This window comes from Pseudophryne corroboree, chromosome 6 (assembly GCF_028390025.1).
Source record: "Pseudophryne corroboree isolate aPseCor3 chromosome 6, aPseCor3.hap2, whole genome shotgun sequence".
NCBI lineage: Eukaryota > Metazoa > Chordata > Amphibia > Anura > Myobatrachidae > Pseudophryne > Pseudophryne corroboree.
Genome location: NC_086449.1, coordinates 639,085,523 through 639,112,005, shown reverse-complemented (window position 1 = coordinate 639,112,005; position 26,483 = coordinate 639,085,523). Strand labels below are relative to the sequence as shown.

Here is a 26,483-nt window from a genome sequence, read left to right as displayed (position 1 = left end):
AGCCTGGACGAGGGGGATTACATGGTATCCCTGGACATCAAGGATGCTTACCTGCATGTCCCCATTTACTATCCTCACCAGGAGTACCTCAGATTTGTGGTACAGGATTGCCATTACCAATTCCAGACGCTGCCGTTTGGACTCTCCACGGCACCGAGGGTGTTTACCAAGGTAATGGCGGAAATGATGATACTCCTTCGAAGAAAGGGAGTTTTAATTATCCCGTACTTGGACGATCTCCTAATAAAGGCGAGGTCCAAGGAGCAGTTGTTGGTGGGAGTAGCACTATCTCAGGAGGTGCTACACCAGCACGGTTGGATTCTGAATATTCCAAAATCACAGCTGGTTCCGACGACACGTCTACTGTTCCTGGGTATGATTCTGGATACAGTCCAGAAAAAAGTGTTTCTCCCGGAGGAGAAAGCCAAGGAGCTGTCATCTCTAGTCAGAGACCTCCTGAAACCAAAACAGGTATCGGTGCATCACTGCACGCGGGTCCTGGGAAAGATGGTGGCTTCTTACGAAGCAATTCCTTTCGGCAGGTTCCATGCCAGAATCTTTCAGTGGGACCTGTTGGACCAATGGTCCGGATCGCATCTTCAGATGCATCGCCTAATAACCCTGTCTCCAAGAACCAGGGTGTCTCTGCTGTGGTGGCTGCAGAGTGCTCATCTTCTAGAGGGCCGCAGATTCGGCATACAGGACTGGGTCCTGGTGACCACGGATGCCAGCCTTCGAGGCTGGGGGGCAGTCACACAGGGAAGAAACTTCCAAGGACTATGGTCGAGTCAGGAGACTTCCCTACACATAAATATTCTGGAACTAAGGGCCATTTACAATGCCCTAAGTCAGGCAAAATCCCTGCTTCTACACCAGCCGGTACTGATCCAGTCAGACAACATCACAGCAGTCGCCCATGTAAATCGACAGGGCGGCACAAGAAGCAGGATGGCAATGGCAGAAGCCACAAGGATTCTCCGATGGGCGGAAAATCACGTACTAGCACTGTCAGCAGTGTTCATTCCGGGAGTGGACAACTGGGAAGCAGACTTTCTCAGCAGGCACGACCTCCACCCGGGAGAGTGGGGACTTCATCCAGAAGTCTTCACGCTGATTGTAAATCGATGGGAACGGCCACAGGTGGACATGATGGCGTCCCGCCTAAACAAAAAACTAGAGAGATATTGCGCCAGGTCAAGGGACCCGCAGGCGATAGCTGTGGACGCTCTAGTGACACCGTGGGTGTACCAGTCAGTTTATGTGTTCCCTCCTCTGCCTCTCATACCAAGGGTACTGAGAATAATAAGAAAACGAGGAGTAAGAACAATACTCGTGGTTCCGGATTGGCCAAGACGAGCGTGGTACCCGGAACTTCAAGAGATGATCTCAGAGGACCCATGGCCTCTGCCGCTCAGACAGGACCTGCTGCAGCAGGGGCCCTGTCTGTTCCAAGACTTACCGCGGCTGCGTTTGACGGCATGGCGGTTGAACGCCGGATCCTGAAGGAAAAGGGCATTCCGGAGGAAGTCATTCCTACGCTGATTAAAGCCAGGAAAGATGTAACTGCAAAGCATTATCACCGCATATGGCGGAAATATGTTGCTTGGTGTGAGGCCAAAAAGGCCCCAACAGAGGAATTTCAACTAGGTCGATTTCTGCATTTCCTACAAGCAGGAGTGACTATGGGCCTGAAATTAGGCTCCATTAAGGTACAGATCTCGGCTCTGTCGATTTTCTTCCAGAAAGAACTAGCTTCACTTCCTGAAGTTCAGACGTTTGTGAAAGGAGTGCTGCATATTCAGCCCCCGTTTGTGCCTCCAGTGGCACCTTGGGATCTCAACGTGGTGTTGAGTTTCTTAAAATCACATTGGTTTGAGCCACTTAAAACCGTGGATCTTAAATATCTCACGTGGAAAGTGGTCATGTTATTGGCCTTGGCTTCAGCCAGGCGTGTGTCAGAATTGGCAGCTTTGTCATGTAAAAGCCCTTATCTGATTTTCCATATGGATAGGGCGGAATTGAGGACTCGTCCCCAGTTTCTCCCTAAGGTGGTATCAGCTTTTCACTTGAACCAACCTATTGTGGTGCCTGCGGCTACTAGGGACTTGGAGGATTCCAAGTTACTGGACGTAGTCAGGGCCTTGAAAATTTATGTTTCCAGGACGGCTGGAGTCAGGAAAACTGACTCGCTATTTATCCTGTATGCACCCAACAAACTGGGTGCTCCTGCTTCTAAGCAGACTATTGCTCGCTGGATTTGTAGCACAATTCAGCTGGCGCATTCTGCGGCTGGACTGCCGCATCCTAAATCAGTAAAAGCCCATTCCACAAGGAAGGTGGGCTCATCTTGGGCGGCTGCCCGAGGGGTCTCGGCTTTACAACTTTGCCGAGCTGCTACTTGGTCAGGGGCAAACACGTTTGCAAAATTCTACAAATTTGATACCCTGGCTGAGGAGGACCTTGAGTTCTCTCATTCGGTGCTGCAGAGTCATCCGCACTCTCCCGCCCGTTTGGGAGCTTTGGTATAATCCCCATGGTCCTTTCGGAGTTCCCAGCATCCACTAGGACGTCAGAGAAAATAAGATTTTACTCACCGGTAAATCTATTTCTCGTAGTCCGTAGTGGATGCTGGGCGCCCATCCCAAGTGCGGATTGTCTGCAATACTTGTACATAGTTATTGTTAACTAAAGGGTTATTGTTGAGCCATCTGTTGAGAGGCTCAGTTGTTTTCATACTGTTAAACTGGGTATAGTATCACGAGTTATACGGTGTGATTGGTGTGGCTGGTCGGAGTCTTACCCGGGATTCAAAATCCTTCCTTATTATGTCAGCTCGTCCGGGCACAGTGTCCTAACTGAGGCTTGGAGGAGGGTCATAGTGGGAGGAGCCAGTGCACACCAGGTGACCTAAAAGCTTTCTTTAGTTGTGCCCAGTCTCCTGCGGAGCCGCTATTCCCCATGGTCCTTTCGGAGTTCCCAGCATCCACTACGGACTACGAGAAATAGATTTACCGGTGAGTAAAATCTTATTATATTATATTAGGCATAAACTCCTCATATTTGTACAGTCATAGTAAGCAGCATTGTACAGGCATGATACTTATCAACAGCGCAGCGTAGCCATGTATGAGAGTGAATCAGTGGCCCTGCCGCCAGTTTCCACCTTCCCCAGGAGTACATACAGTGTATATATATGTGCATCAATCCTCCATACTATTAGAGTAGCAGTCAGTCTTACAAAATCCTATATATCGGTATTACATGCACACGCATACATACACACACACACACACACACACACACACACACACACACACATAGAGGTAAATTTACTAAGATGGAAGTTCTGTTTAAGGTTAGATGTTGCCCATAGCAACCAATCAAATGTAGGTATTATATTTTGGAAGGTGCTAGAAAAATGAGAAGTAGAATCTGATGGGTTGCTATGGGCAACATCTCATTTTAAATAGAACTCCCATCTTAATAAATTTACCCCACGGAGTAAATCTATACTCATGTGCAACGTTAACCCAGAGCACTTCTCATCTGTCTCGCGCATATTAAGAAGCCACCGTTCCCTTCACTGCAGAAACCTGTTTAGCAGTTTCTTTCAACAAATTCCAGAACAATCTCTATTTCTCTCTGCACTACTAATATCTGTTCATTTCAATCAGCACTGGTTCATTTCCTTAAGAAAAAAAAAAAAGGAATCCATATGTTCATCCTCAAGGAGACTCCCCAGTAACGTGTCTTTCTCTACAGTAGGGATGGCCATCGACAATCGATTATTCGAAATCATTGATGGTCTATGACCGATGGTAACTACTCTTACCATCGATGGGTGAGAACCAGATGGTTTCCTGCCATTGATGGTAAAGAGCTATCAAATATTTTTTTTATTTTTTCTCTAGGGTGTCAGGGACTCAGAGCATAGCTCCGCCCCCAGACACTCACGAAGCCACGCCCCCAGGCTCTGATTGGCCCACATCCATCTCAATACTAAAGTAATAGGGACCATCAATGGTTCCCTTACAGATGGTTGCCCACCATTGAGGGTATCCACCGATGATAAGCATGGATGGATAACCCACCGATGACCATCCCTACTCTATAGAGACCAACGCACTTTCTAATTCTACTTCCGTACAAAATGCTTCAGGAGCACTAGATGAAGACTGCATGACCCATGACTTAACATTCTGCCCAGTAATGTACGAAAACAAAGCTATCAATTTTATTTTCATGTCTTTCAGCTGCAATTTCAATGTTTAAAATAAAATGTAAAAACATGAAAAACACAATATTAAATGTTATTACAAAACAATCATTTTAAGAATTCAGTGGGAAGCACCAGATAAAGAATACACAGAGATTTGTAGGTGACACATGGGAAACAGTTGGAGCGAATGCCCATTATGGAGTATACAGAAAACTAATAATCTGGCCCCACCATCAGTTTATACAAAAACGTAATTATTAATAATGAACATAGAAGGAAAGTGTTGGAGATCCTGGTATAATGACCTAACAGAAGTTTGCCAGTTACAATAGAGTGATTTTTTTTAAATTATTATTTTTTTTATAAATTTAGGTTTATTTTGTCTCAAGAGTCCTAACATTTTATAACGATTTTGTCTTGCAGTTCTATCGCCAGAAGTGGGGCTTTTCTCAATTTCATAAGTAGACCCCTAAAGCTTGAAACAGATTGCAGACACATGGGGTGGTATTCAATTGTTTGAAATGTCAGTTGGGTGTCCGTTTTTTCCTATCTAATAGACACGAAAAAACAGACACCCAACCGACTTTTCAGAGTTTAATATCCCCCATAGGGTGGAATTCAATTGTATGAAAAGGTCGGTTGAGTGTCTGTTTTTTCCCTGTCTATTAGATAGGAAAAAACGGACTCCCAACTGACTTTTCAAACAATTGAATACCCCCCAGAGTGGTGAATTCAACTGATTTTCCCCACAGCTGCCACTAGATGGAGCAATTCAATTGTTTCTCCATTCGGGCGCGAGTGCCGTGGTAGGACACATTTCTCGTTACAGCCTCCTCAGGTGCAGAGAAGAAATGTGCGAAAAGTCCTTAGTTTGGGCTCCCCAACTAGGACTTGAGATGAATTCAGCCTCTATTCATGGCTAAACCCTAACTATTCGGCACAACAAGATAATTAATGGGTGCCCGGAACAACTGAATTGCTTTGTCAGGCGAATATTAATTATCACAGCAACCAAAATAATTGAATTCTCCCCTAGAGTTACTCTATAAATCTCCTATGTAATTGTAATAACAGACACCATTATTACAGGAAAGATAGCAGGGATTCAGCTGAGAAGGTTTTGTAAGAGAGCCTTTTGCCATATAAATCTTTAAGCGATGTGAGACATGGTAGTAGGATAGTAATGCTGAACTCTTGTGAACACAAGGCGGCACATTATACAGAGACTGGAATTCTAAGCCAGTGCATCAGAGTAGGAATACCAAACCAGGGCGGGTATGAAATCTGAGGACTTGCTATAAAACAGAGGTTTAATTTGCACAGGACCAAGCGGCAGAAATATAAAGACAGGCTGAGGGTGTGTACTACATATAAACTATGCAGCCTCTTTCTGACACTTATTTCAATTGTATCCATGTGTTGTTAAGGAAAATGGACAAACAAATGAACAGACAGATAGTTGACTTATGGGAGAGATGTATCAAGTCTTGGAGAGCAATACAGTACTAACCAGTCAGCTTCTGCCATGTTACAGACTGTGCTTGAAGAAGGACAGAAACGGATTGGTTGGTAGTTTCTCTCTCTCCAAGACTTGATACATTGCACCCTTTGTCACTCTTTGTACTGAACAGATTTTCTTTCATAGAAATAAAATTATTGCAGACATGATAATTTACAACATACGGCAATTGATTTGACCCAAGGTACTGAATACAATGTCTGGTATGCAGGGGTAAAGATCACAGTAAGTTTATGCTGATGAACACAAATGAAAATATGCCACTTGGCACTGTGGAAGATCCGGCACGGCCTGTTAGGTGAGGAATAAACTAAATCATAACATCACTTTCACTTCTACTTGCCTGGAGGTAACAAGCGATTTGGTTTCTGAAAAGGAAAACTCACACGCTCAGACTGGAAGTTGCACCCTCATCTTACAGATACATTATTGCCCCTTATGATTTAGCACAGCAATAGGTACCAAGGAGAATTACAGTATATTAGTTTGCAGAAACCATTTATTCTACGTATTTCCAATTACCAACAGTAATCGTAGCTACTCAAGTAGCATTAAGCATCAGACAAATAGATACCAATAACAATTCTACCAGAGGCAGGGCCATTGTCACATCCACAGGGCCCGGGTACTGAGGGGGGAGGGTAGCCAAATGGTCACGCCTCTCCCCACAAAAAAAAAAAAAAAGTAACATTCTCTGTGACACCGCACACTGCAAATTGGGTTATCTTTACCCCTCAGCAGCTGGCCCAGGTCCCTACCAACCCCTTCCAACAGGCACAGGTCTAGGTAATTAGTAGCGGCTCCCCTTCCTTCTCTGTGTCCCTGCCTACTTGCCAAACTAGGGATGTAGTTGGAATCCCAGCAGATGGAATCCCAACGGACAAAATACTGACGCCAGAATTCCGACTGCCAGAATGCTGGCAGCGCCGCCACAACTACTCCCACTCCTGGGTGTCCACGAGCGAAGCGAGCCACCGAGCCCGCAAGGGGCTTCGTTCTGCTCGCCCCCCCTGCCAGCATTCTGACGGTCGGGATTCCGGCGTCTGTATTTTGGCCGCCGGGATCTCGTACCCAACCCGCCAAACTACTATGGTAGGATTTTAAATGGCGAAATCTAGGTTCTAATACCATAGTATCTGGTTTCAGCTATTGTGAGACTGAGAAAGTGGAATATTATTCTAATGAACTAATGCAGCTAATTTGTGAATGATCTTGAAAAATTTGGTCAAGCAGTTTTAAGCCCATTTTCAGTCATAGAAGCCAGAGATAGGGGTTATCACAGCTTGATAAATAGACCCCTAATTGAATTAGCCCCTTTTGGTGGTTTCGGATTTTAACAAAGTATTCGCCTAGGTGTGCGTCATCATTACCCACTTTACAGTACCAGAAGAAGAGGTAAGTTATGGATTGCTGCAGAGGAGTACCTGCTACTCACCTGGGTATGGTTGGGGCACATTTTCTTCATTAGGCATGGGGTGCAATATCCAGGGTACATCCGGATACTGAATTTGCAACTAGTTTAATAAAGTCTAAGGAGGAACAGTTATATCACTGGGAAAGTAGTGTGATCGTCCTCTCACTCATATTAATAAGTAGGATTACGCGTAGGAATAAGATTCCCAATACAAAATAAAGTCTTACCACATTTCACAGAACATTTATTGTGAGAAAATGAAAACCGCACCTGGTGCCTTCTGACACAGCTATGTATGTGACAGACTATTTCAAGAATGCAGCCTGATTTCTCATAACATCTCTAAGAACATGAATGATTGCGTACCCTATGAGAACTGTATCTGAAGTTCCCAAAAACCCTTCAACTGGATACACACTATTAGATTATCTGTCCAGTCTTTCGGGTTGAGCAAAAATCTGGTAATCTATGGGAGTAAATGACAATCAACCAATTGCTCCCAAAAGTCGCAAAAATTAGCAAAAATGGCTGTTCAAATAAATTGGTTAAATCAAATGGTTTTAACCAATTGCTTCTGAATGGCCATTTTTGTCTGTTTTCCAGTGTTTGGGAGCAAACGGACAATTGTCATTTGCTCCCTTACATTACCAGATTTTCATTCCAACCAGAAATATTGGACAGAATCTTTTTTTTTTTAAATTCAATGTTTTTTATTGAAGTTTTTCAATTTTGCTTTAACACTTCACACAAACAGCACACATAAAACTACCACACACAAAATGTGCAGAGACAAGGGTACATGTATACATCATATAATACGTCTAATAGGTATTACTTCTCATACCTCTTATAATCGCAGAGCAACGGTGTCCTGGGTCAACACATCCTAAACAAAACACTTCCATTATATTCATATGCATAACAGAATTGGCACATTATGTTACATATATCATAGCAGAGCAAGACCGGCCGCGGGGGTGTCCCCCTCCCACAGAGCCCTATACCGATACACGGGAAGGAATCCAGATCTACTCATTCCCTATCCTTGTAGTATTTAGAGTCCAACCACCTGCCCCATATTGTGGACCATTTCCTCTCCACTTTCCTAGCCAGAAACACAAATTTTTCGTGTGCTATTGTTTCGTTGACCAGGGATATCCACGTCCTAGATGCCGGGGCCTCACCAGCCAGCCATAGACGAGCAATACAAACCCTAGCTAAGGCACATAAATTAATAACATATCTCCTACTAGGCGGATCCAAAGCTTCCTCATCCACAATCAGCAGTGTACAGAGCGCAGGAGTACATACGAAGGATGGAATACCTGTATCACACAGGATACGTATAACAGCCGTCCAAAACAAAGACACACCAGGGCATAACCACAGTAGATGCCAAAAATCTGCATCCACAGCTCCACACCTAGGGCATTGCGAGCTGTGGGAACCCCCAATATGCGCTAATCTCACCGGGGTCATATACACCCTGTGCAGAATGTAAAGTTGTATTTGCTGGTATCTAACAGAGGAAGTGGAGATCCGATGGGCTCCCATAGCAGTATTCCATGCATCGTCCGATAGCATACCCACATCTGTCTCCCATTTACCCCGAAGAGCCGTAAGAGGGTCATTGTGATGCATTTGCAGGATACGACCATATATTCTAGAGACTAAATGTCCCGAATCTAGCGTTTGCAGCATTAATTTAACCGGGGAGTCAGCCAGGACTGGAGGGCCATTTGGGAACTGGGCCGCCAGCGCGTGTCTTAACTGTAGGAAATGAAAGAAGAACCTTGAAGGGATGTTGTGTGCGTGCTGCAGTTGTTGGAATGAGTTAAGAATCCCATCACTGTATAAATGGCCCAAGGATGATACTCCCCATTTTCCCCAAATTTTCCGGACCTGAAGATGACACAGTTCTGGCAACCCATATATGTTATCCAGTGGGGTATCAGGATCAATGCCATGACCCCGCATCACAGAGTGCACCATTTTCCATATTAGTAGGGATTGCTTAATAAGTGGCAATGTGGAAATTTTAACGTTACCACAAAGAAGTAGTTGCAGTGGGGAGCCCCCCGGGTAATCATGGTGCAACATCAGCGAGTGCAGAGCCATGGCATCGAGGTCACCAACCCACTCCCAGACATGCGCCAGTTGCGCCGCATAATAGTAAAAACGGAAGTTGGGGAGGGCCAGACCCCCCATTTCTCGTGATCTGGTCATGGTATCTAGTCGTAAACGTGCTCGTTTACTGGCCCATACCAGGGAGGAAAGCAACCCATCTATTTGTTTGAAAATCTTCTGTGGAATATAGACAGGAGATTGCTGCAAGACATAGAGAAGTTTGGGCTGGAAGACCATTTTAACCATATTAACCCTCCCCGTGACCGTCAAAGGCAACTTACCCCATGTCTGCACTCGGCCGCGGAGATACGTTATTTGAGGGGTAATATTAAGAGAAGAAAATTTTTGAGGGTCATTAGACACCCAGATACCCAAATATTTGAAGGATTCCACCCACCTTAATGGAAGAGCCACCAACGGGGAGACAGGGACTTCGCCTCTAAGTGGGATAATAAAGGATTTCTCCCAGTTAATCAGGAGACCAGAGTATCGCCCGAACTCAACAATAATTTCCAAGATCCTAGGCATAGACTCAGCATAGCGATCCACAAACATCAGAACGTCATCAGCATATAGGGCCACCCTGTCCTCCCGAGCGCCCACTTTAAGTCCATAGATCCCCGCATCTGCCCTCAGAAGACACGCAAGGGGCTCGATGGCCATAGCAAACAGGGTAGGGGACAAGGGACAACCCTGTCGCGTGCCTCTAGATAAGGGAAAATAGTGAGATACGAAACCATTAACCGCTACCCTTGGCGAGGGAGACGAATACATCAGCCGAACATATTTAATAAAATTCGGGCCAATACCAAATCTAGGCATAACTTCCCATAAATATTCCCACTCCACAGAGTCAAAAGCCTTAGCGGCATCCAATGACACGATTATGGAGGAGGAAGGGTCCACCCGTGGGATTTGTAGGTGGGTAAACAGACGTCTGAGATTAATAGAGGTCGATTTATTGGGCATAAATCCCGTCTGATCCGGGTGTATAATGTGAGAAATAACTGTATTTAATCTGCTAGCCAGCACCTTAGCCAAAATTTTAATGTCAGTAGGTAGGAGGGATATAGGGCGGTAGGACTCCACTTTCCTGAGATCCTTATCAGGCTTAGGGAGAACCACAATCACTGCCTCCGCCATAGACGGGGGAAGAGACTCCTGTGTAAAAATCTGGCCATATAACTCAAGTAGGCGCGGGACAAAAAAACCCAGGTTATGCTTATAGACCTCAGAGGGTATTCCATCTAAGCCCGGGGCTTTACCACTAGGGGAGGCCTCAATCGCTGCCCTAACTTCATCGGGGGAAATAGGTGCCTCCAGAAGGTCACAAGCCTCACTGGATAGGGTGGGGAAGCAGACCCCGTCTAAATAATCGTTCAATTGTGTTGAGGTACAATCCATTTTAGATTTATACAGGTGGCTATAGAAGGATACAAATTCAGCCGTCATTTGTGAAGTCTGGGTCAGGTGAACACCTTCAGCGCTCACAATCTCCACCACTACACTAGTAGGTCTGTCCCCCCGAGTTGGACAGATAATCTTATAGTGTATATGCAGCTTTAGTTCAATTGTATCTGACGATTTTTCCAGAAAAAGAAACTGGGCATGAATTAGAGCTGAACAAAAGTAAATCATTGGGCGCTTATGCCCATGTGACCGAGGCACTCTGAGCATGGGTCCTGATGGTCTGACAGGAGTTCCTGTGCTGTGATGGAGGGTGCTCAAGTTGGGGGCCGGAAGACGTAGATTTTCTGACAACGGCACTCAAATATTGTTGGACATTGAGGAAACAAGAGGTAAATCACTGGTTTCTCCTGCAGTACTCTTTTTCCGCTGTTTACCTTAGCCCCCATAGACCTCTATACAGTGGGCGGGTTGAGGATGACATTAGCTAATATCCAGGCTTCACTGGATCCTTCTGGGTGAACTACTAATACCTCTTTCAGACTGCATATGCTGAGTTACACCCAGGATTTGTACACGTGTCCTTCCCAGGTGCGGCTTGGAGAGACCCCTTTCAGACAGGTGGCCCGACCCGGCTTATTGCTGGGTAGCTGACGTCATTGTTGATGTGTGTGGAGGTGGCGCTTGGAGAGGAGATGATCTCCATGCGTCGCCTCTTCTCTATGTAGTGAACGGGTCCCATCGACTCGGCTTACCCATTCACACCGCACGCCGTGTCGAACACGTGTTTAACCCTGCTCGCTACCAGAGTTGAAATACAGGGTAGTTCAACCTGGATTATTTCAACTGCCCTTTTTCAGACTGCGCAGCAGCCCAGGTTGCTGCGCACTCATATGCAATTACCGAGTTATTGCTGGTGGTCTGAAAGGAGTATAAGTGAAAGTGAATACACATTAGGGCTAATGCACATATCACTTTAACTCTTCCCCGGTAGCATTGAGGTAAATGGATATTCTCGCTTAGGAACTCCAACATGATAAATTGCAGCAATACATAATGATTTCTATTGCAGCTGGATAGTACTGATAGTACTAATAGTCCCTCTGTGACAAGAGCATTTGCTAAATACACCTAAAGAACAGAATTGGAAAATGTCAGTTGGAAAATAATGAAGGCAGGCACTATATGCGGCACTAGTGACACAAGGATCATTTTTGTCTAGACGCAGACCTCCCAAGTGTCCCAGTATCCTGCGGGCGAGCACAACCACCACTTCTCTGCACAGCCGAGCAGCGGGTGAACAGATGCCAAGCACATACGCCTGGCATCTGTACATAGAGCAGGGAAAAGCCTAGAGACAGCCCAGCATCTCCTGGAGTGTTGGGCACCCCCCAGAGTGATGAAAACGGGGTGAGCGTGCACAATACCGAATTCCAGATACAAAATGTTGGGAGGTATGCTAGAAATGATGCGCTGCTTGTAAGTAGACAACATATGCACAAACTTATTAGAATTATAGGCATATCCACACTGCTTAAGGGGTGTGTTATATTAGTTTGACAACATAATATTAACATGGTTCGATTGTCGACATACTGACATCATTTTGACATTGTTAGAATGTCGACAAGGTATTTTCAGTTAAACCTAACTCTAAAAGGTGCATACACAAAGTAAACGACTTCCTAAGCGACGTTGTTTACTTTCTCAGCAAGTGTGTATGGCGCCGCCGATGAGCGATGCACGATCCTCGCTGTTGGCCATGCATGCAGCTTAATTTGGACCGTTGTCCAAGAGTTGCCTGCACGGCCCGGCCACAGCATGACGTCACTGAGCAATATGATTGTCATATCACTCAGTGTGTATGCACTGCCGCCGACCGCCAGTCCGGCCGGCCTGGGAGAGGGAAACACTAGGCGAGGTCGCTCATAGAGCACATCGCCTAGTGTGTACCCACCTTAAGACTAATCATAGCCTAAGCCTAACCTTAATCTAACCCTAACATATTATGTTGGCTTACTGCTCAGACAATGTTGACATTATGGTTGCCATATTGGACGTCAACATATTGACTACATACCATGCTTAAGACATACCCAGATTATTCCATTGGGTAGCTTTATTCAGTACCTGATTAGTTCTGGATGCCCCAGGTTACAGTTGTAATCTACCCTCAAATAAATCAATGATCAATGCTTACATTTGGAGCCACAATAAGACATTTTATGGACCAATATACAATACAGAAATCAATACACAGACCACCATACAATAGGGAGTGCATTGTAGAGACCGCCAAAGAAGAGGGAGACCAATGCAGAGACCATCATACAATACAATACAGAGACCACTCTAGTGACCACTATAACATACCCTCCAACATTTTACACATAAAAATTGGTACAAATTAGGAAAGGGGCATGGCCACTGGTAAAGGGGGCGTGGTCACATCCCTTTTCCTATACTCTCAATGGAAGTTTGTAGAGCCAAAAATCGGTACAGACCATAAAAAAAGGTACTGTACCTGCTAAAAAGGTACAGTTGGAGGGTATGTTATAAAGTATAGAGCGTTGTACAATATAGAAGGTATCCTGAACATCAAAATACAATACAGAGAGAACACACAGATTTAATAAAGTGTTTTTGTTTTGTTTTTTTTTAGTAAAAATTGGTATTATAGGTGCACTATAGAATATATGTTCTGCAAATCTGTGTTTTCATTTCATCATAAAAACATAAATTCAGGTAGATAGCATCTGGAAATATGAAAGTATTACAGGGTATACATATTTCCTTCCTATTATCTCTAGTCATGTCACTGGCCACCACTCTACTTTCGCAAGACAGTCAGACTATAGGGGATTGATGGCCCATTATAATTTACTTCCTCCTGCTAGACAAGGGACTATAGAATTATTTATTCATATACTGTGTCATTTTTCTCTTAAGTATGAGAAATGTGATACTGATCAGGACATTTTCCAGACATTTGGGTAACATAATATTTTCAGCTTTTCCTTTTTTTTTTTCTTCCTTCAACTGAATTTTATTAAAATGTTATGGTAAATACATAACATGGAAGTTAAGTGCAAATTTTGACAGGGAGTTTAAAAGGAATTTTGACCATGAAGCAGTTATGAACGTAAATCACTTTAGTCCTCTGCCATAACAAAGGCTAAAACCAAGCTTCATGTAAATGCACATATGCAGGTGTAAACCCAGCTCCTTTACAACGTGGCAACCAGTTAAAATCTTTTTTACAAAACAATCCAGCAATTGAAGGATTACAATTTACAGGCCTTAAAGTCCCATCTACTCCCATAGGCTCTATGACATTTATGTAGTGTTGGTGGCTACTCCTAGCACCTCTGTACACTGACAGCCTCATAGGTAAATGACAGTGCGACCCGGCAATGCGATGTAACGTGCACACTACACTATACATCGTACAGTGATGCAATATATCGTTACATGCTTCATGTAAGCGTCATCTGTGGAATCATCCCACTGGATGTGAAGAACATCCAAAGGGATGATGCAACCACCCAGTTCATCAAATTATGAATTGGGTGGATTTAAGGGTACACACTGCAGATTATTATTATTATTACTACATTATATTTATAAGGCGCCACAAATGTTTCGCAGTGCTGTACAAAGGACAGTACAGGGAGGCAACATTTTACATTACAGTAAATAAACAAAAATAGAGTACAGGTAACAAAGAGCACCATAATTCTCAAGACATAATACAGCTAAGATGTAAGTAATCAGTAAGTAATAAGTAATGGGAGTAATCAGCGTACTAGTAGGGGCTGGCGGCAATAGATAAAGATGAGCCTTTACCAGTAGGAGAAAATGCGGGTAAAGATGGTCGCTGAGTAGGAGAGAGCTGAGAGTGAAATGTGTCGAGAAGAGGGCTTGGATAACAAGAGGAAAGAGGGCCCTGCTCTGAGGAGCTAACAATCTAGTAGGAAGGGGCGACAGACAGATGACATAAGCGGGAGGTAGCCCGATGGCAGGATGTAAGCAAAGCAGAAATGGTCGAGGCATGAGGCAGGGGGATGTAGGAGCGGCCTCAGGACTAGGTTATGCATCGGAAGGGTACGCTTTGATGAATAGGTGGGTTTTCAGATCACAACATCCGCCAAGATATCAATACCAATTGGGTTAAGGGTTAGGCCCTAGACTGCAGCCTGATCAGCCTTACGACTGTATCCGTGAAAAACACAATGATGTATGCTAAGCAAATAAGCGTTCGCTCCACTGTCATGTTGTGAACTTGTGCCCAAGGCCCATAACTAGGGTTGTGTGAGAAACTGCCCACGGCACAAAACTGCAATAGTTTAGCCTAGTATCATTACAGTGGGGGACTAGGGGTATCAGTTCTCTTCTGTCCCCAGGTGCTAATAGGTTAGGTTTCGTCTCTCTATTGTATATGTGCCTCCTTATCTGACCCTCACTAGCACAGTAGTCCGTATTACCACTATACAAATATAAGCAAAACCGTTGTGTGCTTTCCATATGTTACACTACAACATATATCTTGCATTATCTAACCCATTAACATGGTATTGCCATCTACATATATTAACATAACTGATATGCACAGCTGTCAAGCAGTTTACATTTCCTGTTGGACAACTAATAAATAGCACATTTCATACAGAAAGGACACTAAAACCACCTAAGAACAGCACGAGAGGCAGGTTACAATCTATTACAGAGATCCATTACAATTTCATGCAGTTATTAAATGCATAACAGAAAGTCTTTCGCATAGTATAAGGAATTAACCCTGACCAAGCCAAAGCACACAGAGGATTAACGGTAGAAACCTTGTAAGTGGAAGCACAGGTACACTAGTTCATGCTGACATGCGAACGACATGCTTCTGATGGCTAATTCCTACTAAATACACTCACAAACAATAACAGATTGTTTCCAGAGCAAACATCAACCATTTGTGTACACATACACTTGGAATATTTTGCTGTTGTTAATAAAATGTCTTAGCAACAGCTTCCCCCTTACCTGGTTTTCTGATCTCATCTATTGTGGCTCAGCAAACATCCCCCTGGATCACATCAGAATCCCATGGAAACCAAGTCAGGCCTTCACTGAGGGAAGAAGAGGCTGCATTTACAAAAATATACACTGCCTGGTAAAAGGAATTGTTTTAACTGGTTTAAGTCCAAAGGAAACACTTGCAGTCCCAGCCCTCAGTTCCTCCTATCTTCCAGACTTCCACACACTACTTTCTGGCCATAAAGGTAACTAGCAGGGGTTAGGTTTCTCAGCCAATCACAGGGCAGGGGAGGGTCTCAGAGCATGAACCTGAAACTCTGATGTCAGTGTGGAAACAATGTAACCTGTGCCAAATAATAAGGGGGAAAGGCTTCTGTTAGGTCTGGGTCCTGGGAGACTGATGCGTTTGGCAAACAAATGGTCAATGTCTTTGCTTGTCAGAGAGCACATTGTAGAATTGAGATAAAGCTGATCTGGCTACAAATTAGTTAATGAAGATGTAATAATAGCCAGAACATGTTGAGAATTCCAGAGACGTCATTTGTTGCTTTCAGATTTATCTCATTAAGGTCACATAAAGCACAAAAATTTTGGTTCTGTGGATTTTTCACAACTTAAAAGTTCTGTCAAAAAATGTCCCATCACTTATCCCAGTTGTAATGCACAGAGGAATAGGCTGGTGCTATATAAGTAAATGTTAATAAATATGAATGAGGTATATTATGTGGGAATGGGTAAAAACCGGAATGGGCTAGAACGGACCGGCTCCATGCAGCAACCTCTGGCACTCTGGAGCTTGTAGTGCGTGTCCCGGTCCATAGGGTGTCCTGTCCGGGGGTGTCTGTGACATCTGTCACCGAGGAGACAGGGAGGGAAAGATTACAGCCTGCCTGTATGGCCCGGAACGTTACGGTTGTTACCTCACCCCTGGACCTGACAGGGAGGCTGTAGTCTCTCCCTCCCTCACCCCTCTCCACGGTGACAGCTGTCACAGACACCCCCTCGGGAGTACACCCCACGAACAGGGCCGCACACTACAAGCTCTACAGTGACAAAGGTTGCTGCAGGGAGCATATCAGGGTCTGGACTGTGGAACATTCGATTTTTACCCAATCCCAAGTTATGCAACATATCTGTGACATACCTGTGCCTGCACACCCCTTGTACTCCTTTCACTCCGCACAAATAATAACCCGGTATTGACCCGGTATATTGCCAGGTTGACACTGGTCGCTGTGCGGTGTGAAAGGGTGACTCCAGAAATCCCAGGTCGCCTGACCCGGTAATTCAACACGGGAATAAAGAAGATGCAGTGTGAATGGGTTACCCAGGTTGATACGACCCAGTACCCATTCACAGCACAGGGAGAAGCGGCACGGAGATGATCTCATCCCCCAGCGCCGCCTCCACCCCGCCCCTGATGCCACCGCAGTCCCCGCCCCTGGTCGCAACCCAACCCAGCATATTGTTGGGTCAGGGAAACCAGCTCTCAGGGTCCAATGCCAGGTCGCACCCGGGAAGGACCCGTTTCCAATTCCCAGGTGCGACCCGGCATTTGCGATCTGAAAGCAGTATTAGGCAGCTAGAACTTGAATTATAACAGAATTTACTGGGTTCAGCAGACACGGATTCTGGCCTTGTACCCAAATGCAGGTTACCATGAGTAATGACGTTGGCAGACGCGCCAATCCAGCACCACCACGTCATCAGCTGACCGCCAGGAAGAGGTGAGCTGACTGTGTGTGGTTTTGGCTATGCTCAACCCTAATGAAGACGAGCCTGCGGGCACCTACGATAAACAATGCATATTTATCACCATGATACCCACCAATTTCCATTAAATAACAATCAGGTGGAAAGATAGGTAAATCAGCCTTCTATTGAGAATCTGCCACATGGCTATGTGCTTCTGTAACACACAATATAACCAGATTTCTCCTTCTTAAACAAATAAAAATAAAAGCACAAACTCTAACCATTGATTATGCAAGACAAGAGGGTTATTGTACTTTGGAATTTATAAGCAGGATCTCAGAAAGGACTAGAGAGCTGGACAGTAGCTGCTGACCTTTACACAAGAATGTGATACAATGCCTGTTGCTGATCTCTGAGTGGAGAGTGGGGTCATGTGACTGCTATGGTTTAAGTCACATGACTACAATGTTTTAAGGAAACCTATAACTGAGTTATATTTATTTTCAATAAATATAGCAGCAAATATAACCAAAAATAGTACCTGTTTGTGGTGTTTGTATAATAAAATGATACTTTTACCACTACAACATTCATAGAATGTATTGTTTATTTTCAAAGGTGCCCTGCACTTGCCCGATACCAGGAAATAATATAAATAATACAAAAAGAAAAGTTGCATGCTACAAAAAAGCTAAAAAGAAAAGTAATCAATCTTTCCAAAATGCATGAAAAACTGACACAAAACAGAAATATGTATGTAGACCAGGAATGTCAAACTCAAAACCCCAATTTTACTCCAAAATAATCAACCCCCATATAATCAAAGTCTAAAGCCGGGTACACACGAGCCGATGTGTGTACCCGGTAATAATAACTCTGGCAGGGTGCCGGCATTGACAAATGCTGGCGTGAAGGGAGCGACGGCGGGGGCAGCGATGGGGGGGAGTGGGGGCCATGCTGCAACCTCGGTAACGAGGTCCTCCCTCGCCTGGACTGTTTAGACGAGGGAGGGGGTTGTTAACGATGCGTGCTCATTGTTAATGATATTGAGTGTACACACTAGACGAGATAGTAAAAGATATATCTCAGAATGGCCCTTCTGAGCGATATCTTTACCTTCCTTGTCTAGTGTGTATGGGGCATACTTACCTACTCTCACGGATTCTGCGGTTTTTCGAGTAGTCCCCCGCAGCCCCGGAAGAGTGGGCACACCTCCCGCATTCTGCCCACTTCCTAGTGAAGTGGGCAGAATGTGGAGAACGATACAGCAAAATCGCGGACTGGTGGAGTGGGCGGAGCCTAATGACGCAGTTATATGCTAATCGCGTCATTTAGCTCCGCCCCCTATGCAAATATTAACCTACTGTGGACTTTTCCTGGCGAGTAGGTGGGGCTTAATGATGTACTTATCTCAGCCCCGCCCTCATCGCCGCCCACCTGCTTCTCCTCTCCGGGCATCTCCCAGGGAGGAGATTTGAGATGTCGGTAAGTATGGTATGGGGCTTTAGATTGTGTGGGCTCCAAGAAAAATAAACAATTCTTATATGCAATTTTGTACAGGCTAAAAGAGGAGCGCTGCTAATACTGTGCATCTCATACCCAGTGGTGTAACTAGAAATGTTTCTCCCCCAAGCCAAAAAATTCTTCGGCATCCCCCATAGTTGGCACTATCAAAGGGATAAAAATGCGCGCGCCATAGGCGCGTGCGCCGCAAAAAGGGGTCGTGGCTTCGTTGGCATGGGCGTGGCTTCGCATAAAGGGGCGTGACATTGCAGGAAAAGACTTCCTTATACCCCAGTTTTGCAACCTGCACGCCCAGACGTTAGCCACCACAGGAAAGAAACATAATCCTGATTTATGCCCCTTACATTATTTGTCATTTTTCCTCCTTATAGTAATGCCCAGTATACATTATGCCACATACTGCAATGGCCCTTAGACATTATTCCACACACAATAATGCACATGACACAATATGCACACACCATAATGCCCCCGACACATTATGCCACACAACGTAATGCCTGTGACACATTATGCCACACACCGTAATGCCTGTGACACATTATGACAGGAATCACAATGCCCGTTATACATTATGCTACACACTGCAATGCCCCTGATACATTATAGCACATACAATGTCTGTGACACATTATGACACACACCGCAATGACCCTGAGACATTATACCACATACCACAATGCCCGTGATATAGTATACAACACACAGTAATGCCTGACACATACCGCAATGCCCGTTATACCCTATGCCACACACCGCAATGCCCGTTATACATTATGCCACACTGCAATGACCCTGAGACATTATACCACATACCACAATGCCCGTGATATAGTATACAACACACCGTAATGCCTGACACATTATGACACACACCGCAATGTCCGTGATACATTATGCCACACACTGCAATGACCCTGAGACATTATACCACATATCACAATGCCCTTGATATAGTATACCACACACCATAATGCCTGTGACACATACCGCAATGCCCGTTATACCCTATGCCACACTGCAATGCCCCTGAGACATTATACCACATACCACAATGCCCGTGATATAGTATACCACACACCATAATGCTTGTGACACATTATGACACACACCGCAATGTCCGTGATACATTATGCCACACACCGCAAAGCCCATTGCACATTAAGTCCTACAGTAAGGCTTCTAATTACTTTTAAATTACCTGCTCGTTGCCAGGGGTTTCATGCTCTTGGTTCCATGCACGGTGCCAGGGGTTTCATGCTCAGGGTGTCATGCTCGTTGCCAGATGTTTCATGCACTGGGTGTCATGCTCGTTGCCAGGGGTTTCATGCTCTGGGTGTCATGCTCGTTGCTAGGGGGTAGTGCTTGTTGCTAAGGCTGTGCTCCCAGTGCCACATATGTCCCCAGTGCCAGATATTCCCCCACGGTGCCAGGTACTCACATGCCCCCAGTGCCAAATATAGCCCCCCCCATGTGTCAGGTACACATATACCCCCCCCCCAGTGCCACATATGCCCCCAGTGCCAGATATTCCCCCACAATGCCAAATATAGCCCCCCCCATATGTGCCAGGTACACATACACCCCCCTTAGTGCCACATATGCTCCCTCAGTGCCCCCCTGCTGTGTTGGAGGGACACGGAGGGCACAGCGCGCACCTCTCCCGTGTCCCTCCTGTGTCTCCGGTGGGTCTAATAAAGGAAGTGCCGGTTCGTGAGCCAATCAGAGCCCACGAACGGCACTTCCTTTATTAGACCCGCCGGAGACGCAGGAGAGACACGGGAGAGGCGCGCGCTGTGCCCTCCGTGTCCCTCCAACACAGCAGGGAGGGTTAGTGAGAACAGATTGACATGCGGACGCTCGTCCGCATGTCAATCTGCTCTAAATCAGTGGCGGCGCCCCCGCAGCCCCTCGCCCCCAAGCCACCGCGAGGACTGCAGGGGCAGTAGTTACGCCAGTGCTCATACCGACATTCTGGCTGCCTCCTCCTCGGCACAGCGGGGGGCATGGTGCAGTATGGTGGGGCGTGGTGAGGTGAAAGTACTTTGTATAAGAGACGGAACTGGAGGTGTGGCCACACAATTGCATCATTGTGGCCCCGCCCCACTACCAATGTCGGAATTACTGGCTTTGCTGGACGGGTCCATGATGATGCAATTGAGAGCAAATTGCGTCATCGGACCCCTGGACGACCCAATTTTCGGCCATTCCGGGAGAGTGGGCAAGTATGGTGCATCTCCTTAAACCTCCAGCATCAGTGACCTCCACACCATGCTCAGTGGATATTATATGTAGCCCTACGGGTAGGATTACCGTACTATGGCCCTCATTCCGAGTTGTTCGCTCGTTGCCGAATTTCGCTATATTGCGATTAGTCGCTTACTGCGCATGCGCAAGGTTCGCAGAGCGCATGCGCTTAGTTATTTTACACAAAAGTTAGGTATTTTACTCACGGCATAACGAAGATTTTTCATCGTTCTGGTGATCGGAGTGTGATTGACAGGAAGTGGGTGTTTCTGGGCGGAAACTGGCCGTTTTATGGGCGTGTGCAAAAAAAACGCTGCCGTTTCTGGGAAAAACGCGGGAGTGGCTGGAGAAACGGGGGAATGTCTGGGCGAACTCTGGGTGTGTTTGTGACGTCAAACTAGGAACGAAACTGACTGAACTGATCGCAGTGGCAGAGTAAGTCCCGAGCTACTCAGAAACTGCTAAGAAATTTCTATTCGCAATTATGCAAATCTTTCGTTCGCAATTCTGCAAAGCTAAGATTCACGCCCAGTAGGCGGCGGCTTAGCGTGTGCAATGCTGCTAAAAGCAGCTAGCGAGCGAACAACTCGGAATGAGGGCCTATCACTTTAAAGTGGGATACAAATGAATTAAACAGGTTCTGTGGCTGGTTTAATTCAAGCCTGCATTTCAATTAGTTTTTATCAGCCACAGAACCTGTGTAATCCATGAGTATCCCGAATTAAAGGGATAGTATGGTAAGTCATCCTATGGGAGAGGGAGCACTGCAGCAATAAGAGGAGCGCAGCAGATACTGTGCATCTCCTTATATCCACCACAGTGTTTGCTGTGTCTGTATGTTACCGGGTAGTGAGATCTGAAACCTGCTATGTATCACTCCATATCACAGTACAGAGACCGTGTTGGAGCAGAGTTATTACCCCCCATTACCCTTTCTCTCCGCTCCACACTCACTATACAGCGTCAGGGGCCCCTACACTCATCACTCACCTCACTCCCTGCTGCTGCCAAACTCTCTCCTGCCGCAGTCACATGTTCCCTTCGCTTCTGTTTTCGAGCGCACGCCGTGTAAGGCTGGAGCCACACATAGCGGCTAAGCGGGTCCAGTTGAATGGGACCCTGCTTGCACATGGACCCTGTTCTGCGTAGACAGAGGCGTATCTAGGGTAGGGCAAGTGGGGCACGTGCCCTGGGCGCCTTGGCATTCCGAGTTGATCGCTCGCTAGCTAGTTTTAGCAGCCGTGCAAATGCTAAGCTGCCGCCCACTGGGAGTGTATTTTAGCTAAGCAGAAGTGCGAACAGTTGTATCGCAGAGCGCCTGCTAAATTTTTTCGGGTAGTTTCAGAGTAGCTCAAAACCTACTCAGCGCTTGCGATCACTTCAGACTATTCAGTTCCGGATTTGACGTCACAAACATGCCCAGCGTTCGCCCAGCCACGCCTGCGTTTTTCCTGGCACGCCTGTGTTTTTCCGCACACTCCCTGAAAACGGTCAGTTACCATCCAGAAACGCCCACTTCATGTCAATCACTCTGCGGCAACCAGTGCGACTGAAATGCATTGCTAGACCCTGTGCAAAACTGCATCGTTCGTTGTGCCTGTATGTCGCGCGTGCGCATTGCGTCGCATACGCATGCGCAGAACTGCAGTTTTTTAGCCTGTTCTGCGCTGCGAACAAATTCAGCTAGCGATCAACTCGGAATGACCCCCAATGTTTGTACATTTCCCTCACAGGGGAGCACTTACTGTCTGTACATAAACTCCACAAGGGAGCGCTTACTGTCTGCACATAACCACCACAGTACTTACTGACTGTGCATATCCCCCACAGAGGAGCACTTACAGTATTATATTGTGAAGGTTGGTATGAAAAAAACCCAAAAACATTAAATACGAATGCACCAGTTCTACGATTTATTTGTGTTTTATTTTATGTGGGGTTTCTGTCTTCATATAGCTAGTACAACCCCACAAACACATACTACTTTATTGTATTAACGTCATATGGATAGTTTAATAGATTTTATTAGAGGTTTACTCTACCTTATGTACAATAATAAAGTTTATATACACATGACTGTTTGTGAGTGTATGTAAATCAATGCGTTTATTGATCTGTCATTGCTGTTACTGGTAATGACTAATGCGAGCAGGGCCTTCCTACCTTTATGTCTGTCTGCTTTTACCCAGTTTTGTTCTATTACTGTTGTTCTAATTGTAAAGTGCAATGGAATATGCTGCGCTATATAAGAAACTGTTAATAAAAAATAAATAAATGCAGCACTAATTAATTTTACTGCAATCACACTATTAAGAAGACACGTTGATAAAGCTGATTGTTTACCTTAGAACACAAGCTATTTATTAATATCGTGAAGCCGTAATGGCCGCTGTCCCTCGTGCACGTGCTACGCACTTTGTACGCTATTTGCGTACAAAGACCTCGCACGTGGTACGCTAGTTACGTACACACGCTGCGCTGTGAGTACGGAATACACACAGCGAGCGTACACACAGATAATATCCTTTTAAACCTTACACAGAGTATGCTTATACTGTAAATCTTAGTGTTGAGATACTGCAATTATATAATGCTATTTAACCTTGATCTGTAAGCTAGCTGTTTGAGCGATTGAGATGCTCCGATTACCCTCAGCAATGTAATAAACACACAATACCTTGCTAAGGTTCCAACACCTTTACTAACAATATTTAGCTAAGTAAAAGGGAAAAGAAAACAGTGAACAGTTCATACACTACAGGCTAACATTAATGTCTAACAGAATAACTAAACAAAAATATACACAATAGCGAACGATCGCAAACACAAATACATCGACTAAGAATGAATGGCTAACATTAAAACGGGTAACAAAGTGGCCACAGAGAAACATACCATACGGGGAACACTCGCAAGCGCAACCGGAATCCAGTTCTCCAATTATCAGAGATAAATGTTGAAGAGAGAGAGTACTGGCCGGTCTGGGGACAGTGACCCTTATATACACAACATACAGTGTACTACAAAGGGCCCTACAATCCTATTGTTCATTGGACACAGGAATGTCTCCTCGCATTATAACAAAAGGTCATAGGTTAGTTTGAACAGGTGGGCTGTGACTATATCAAACTGCTCAGGTGGGAGGGAATCTCAGAATTCCCGCCGCATGGATAATGAACTGCAAATATAGGAAATGTCCAGAAACTACTAATGGCCATAACTATACGCAGGAGCGATTAATCTTTACCCAACCAGCACCGGATTGTTCCTAATAAAATGTTCTTTAGTTAGGTACCAAACACCACTGCTCAAACCCTGTCTGACCCTTAATATCATGCAAAGAGGAATTCCTCTGTCCAGCGACCAGTTACATTAAACAATCTTACAGTCATTATTAAGGGGAACATTATCTATAAAACATACTATATGGTTTTATTATTTAACTATTGAGTTGCCCGCTAGACGCACACAAACTCTACCGTAAATGCACATACCACGCGCTCGAGCGCATGGCCGAGGAGACGCCATCACGCAGCTGCGAGTATCCGCACGCACGGGAGAGAATGTGCACGTGCAGCGGGCAAGCGCATGAGGTGAATATATGGCAACGTGTAGCATGATATTTTTCCGACTTTGACAGTCCACCCTTTGGCAGTCACCAATAACTGCCACTTCCTAAAACAGTTCAAAAAGAGAAAAATATATGTCATATGTAAATACATTTCTATGATTGGGTAAGGGAGAAGAGAGGAAGGTGGGAAAAAGGTATGACCTAGTGAGATAGTAGAAGCATGTGTATGAATCCATGTTTGAGGGGTCATGTATCATCGTGCCGTACGTGTTTTAAATCAAGCTTCGAGGTATTGCGAAGTATACATTTGAATTCCTTCTTATCCCGTATTACGGGTCTGTGGATGGGCTGTCAAACTTTACCGAGCTCTTTTCGGCTTTTGGTTGCAACAAATGGGGGAGCACATTTAGTTGATGATACATGAATGGGGGAATATGTGAGTGCTGATATCTGTATCTATATTCCCTATCGACTATGTGTGTCATTACCTGAAGGTTGTAGAAATGAAGATAAGAAGCAATTATGGTAAATGCAGTCATAAACTATGTGAGTTTAATATACATTTGCTGATTGAGGTCTTGTCTTGTGTCTTGTCTCGATGTACATGTTGACTGTAGTCTCCTGATGCTTTTGCTATAAATGACGGCAAAAGTTTTTCCACTGTCCAGAAAGTTAGTCACTAAAATATTTGGGCTATCGTAAAATTTAAAGTCACTAGGGAAAATGGGGCTTGTAGCATAGTTCCTCAGTGGTCTGTATAACAGAGGTTGTCAAATTCTTCTTCCAAGCAGATGTCTTTGTACCTTGGAGGAAAACAAAGGAGAAACGGGTGAAAGAAACGGACCGTGGAATCACATTTTCATCACAACATTGTCTCTATCGTTGGGTCATAAATCAAATTAGTTGTTGTTATTACAGTGTCCTCGCTCCTTAAGCTCATCACCCTGGTATTGCTTTTACTCTTCGTTAAAACCCGAACGCATCTAAATATCAAGCCAACCAATATGACGATCCCCAGAATACACAAAAGAAATTTCCCTACATCCATAATAATACCTAGGGCCCATTCTCCTAAACCCGAGAACCAATTTCGTGGGTTCAACCATGACACCCAACTGGTCAGCTCATTACCCACAGTAGCGAGTGTGAGATTGTGTTTCCTTCGAAACTCCCATTTTAATTGCAAAATGTCATCCATCTTTTGGTCTATGACCTCGGCTGGGTCCTCCGTGCTGTTTGTAATGTACGTGCAGCACTTTATTCCATATTGAGTTGCAAGGGTAACACAATACCCGCCTGTCACAGCTGTGAGGTAATTGAGAATCATCCTATGCTGAACCAGTTCTGTTTTGTAGGCTTGTAACTCTTTCCCAGTGTACCTGAATGTGTCGTCATACATTTCGGTGATATTGTCTAATAAATTTGCAAGCGCAGATATATATTTATAATTTATCACTCCTCTGGCGGAGGAATTGAATCCCGGTGGATTCATGGATCAGATCAGAGGCTGAATGCTCTGTCCTCTCTATCAGGTGCCGTTTAACGACGTGCTCGTAATGAGTGTGAGTATAAGGAGCTTGGGCACTGCGGTGAATATCTTTCATTTTGTTATGGGATACAGTCATTACTTCAGGCAGTACTTTTCCAATATAGCACAATCCCTCTGAGTTTGGGGCAAGCCACTTATACGCCTTTCTCCCGCATATGAAATATGCATCATCGGGGAGAACAA

At 45.0% G+C, this 26,483-nt stretch overlaps 1 protein-coding gene across 3 annotated transcripts in view; it reads right to left on the bottom strand.

Moving 5' to 3' along the window:
- Positions 1–16,023, bottom strand: part of SHROOM1 (shroom family member 1) — a 240,837-nt gene extending 224,814 nt beyond the window's left edge. The window contains exon 1 of one of the 3 annotated variants that reach the window (XM_063928169.1): positions 15,721–16,023. The gene's annotated coding sequence lies outside the window, so the exon portion shown is untranslated. The remainder of the gene's footprint in view (positions 1–15,720) is intronic. The other 2 variants (XM_063928168.1, XM_063928167.1) reach the window with 2 other exon arrangements.
- Positions 16,024–26,483: the final 10,460 nt, after the last annotated feature.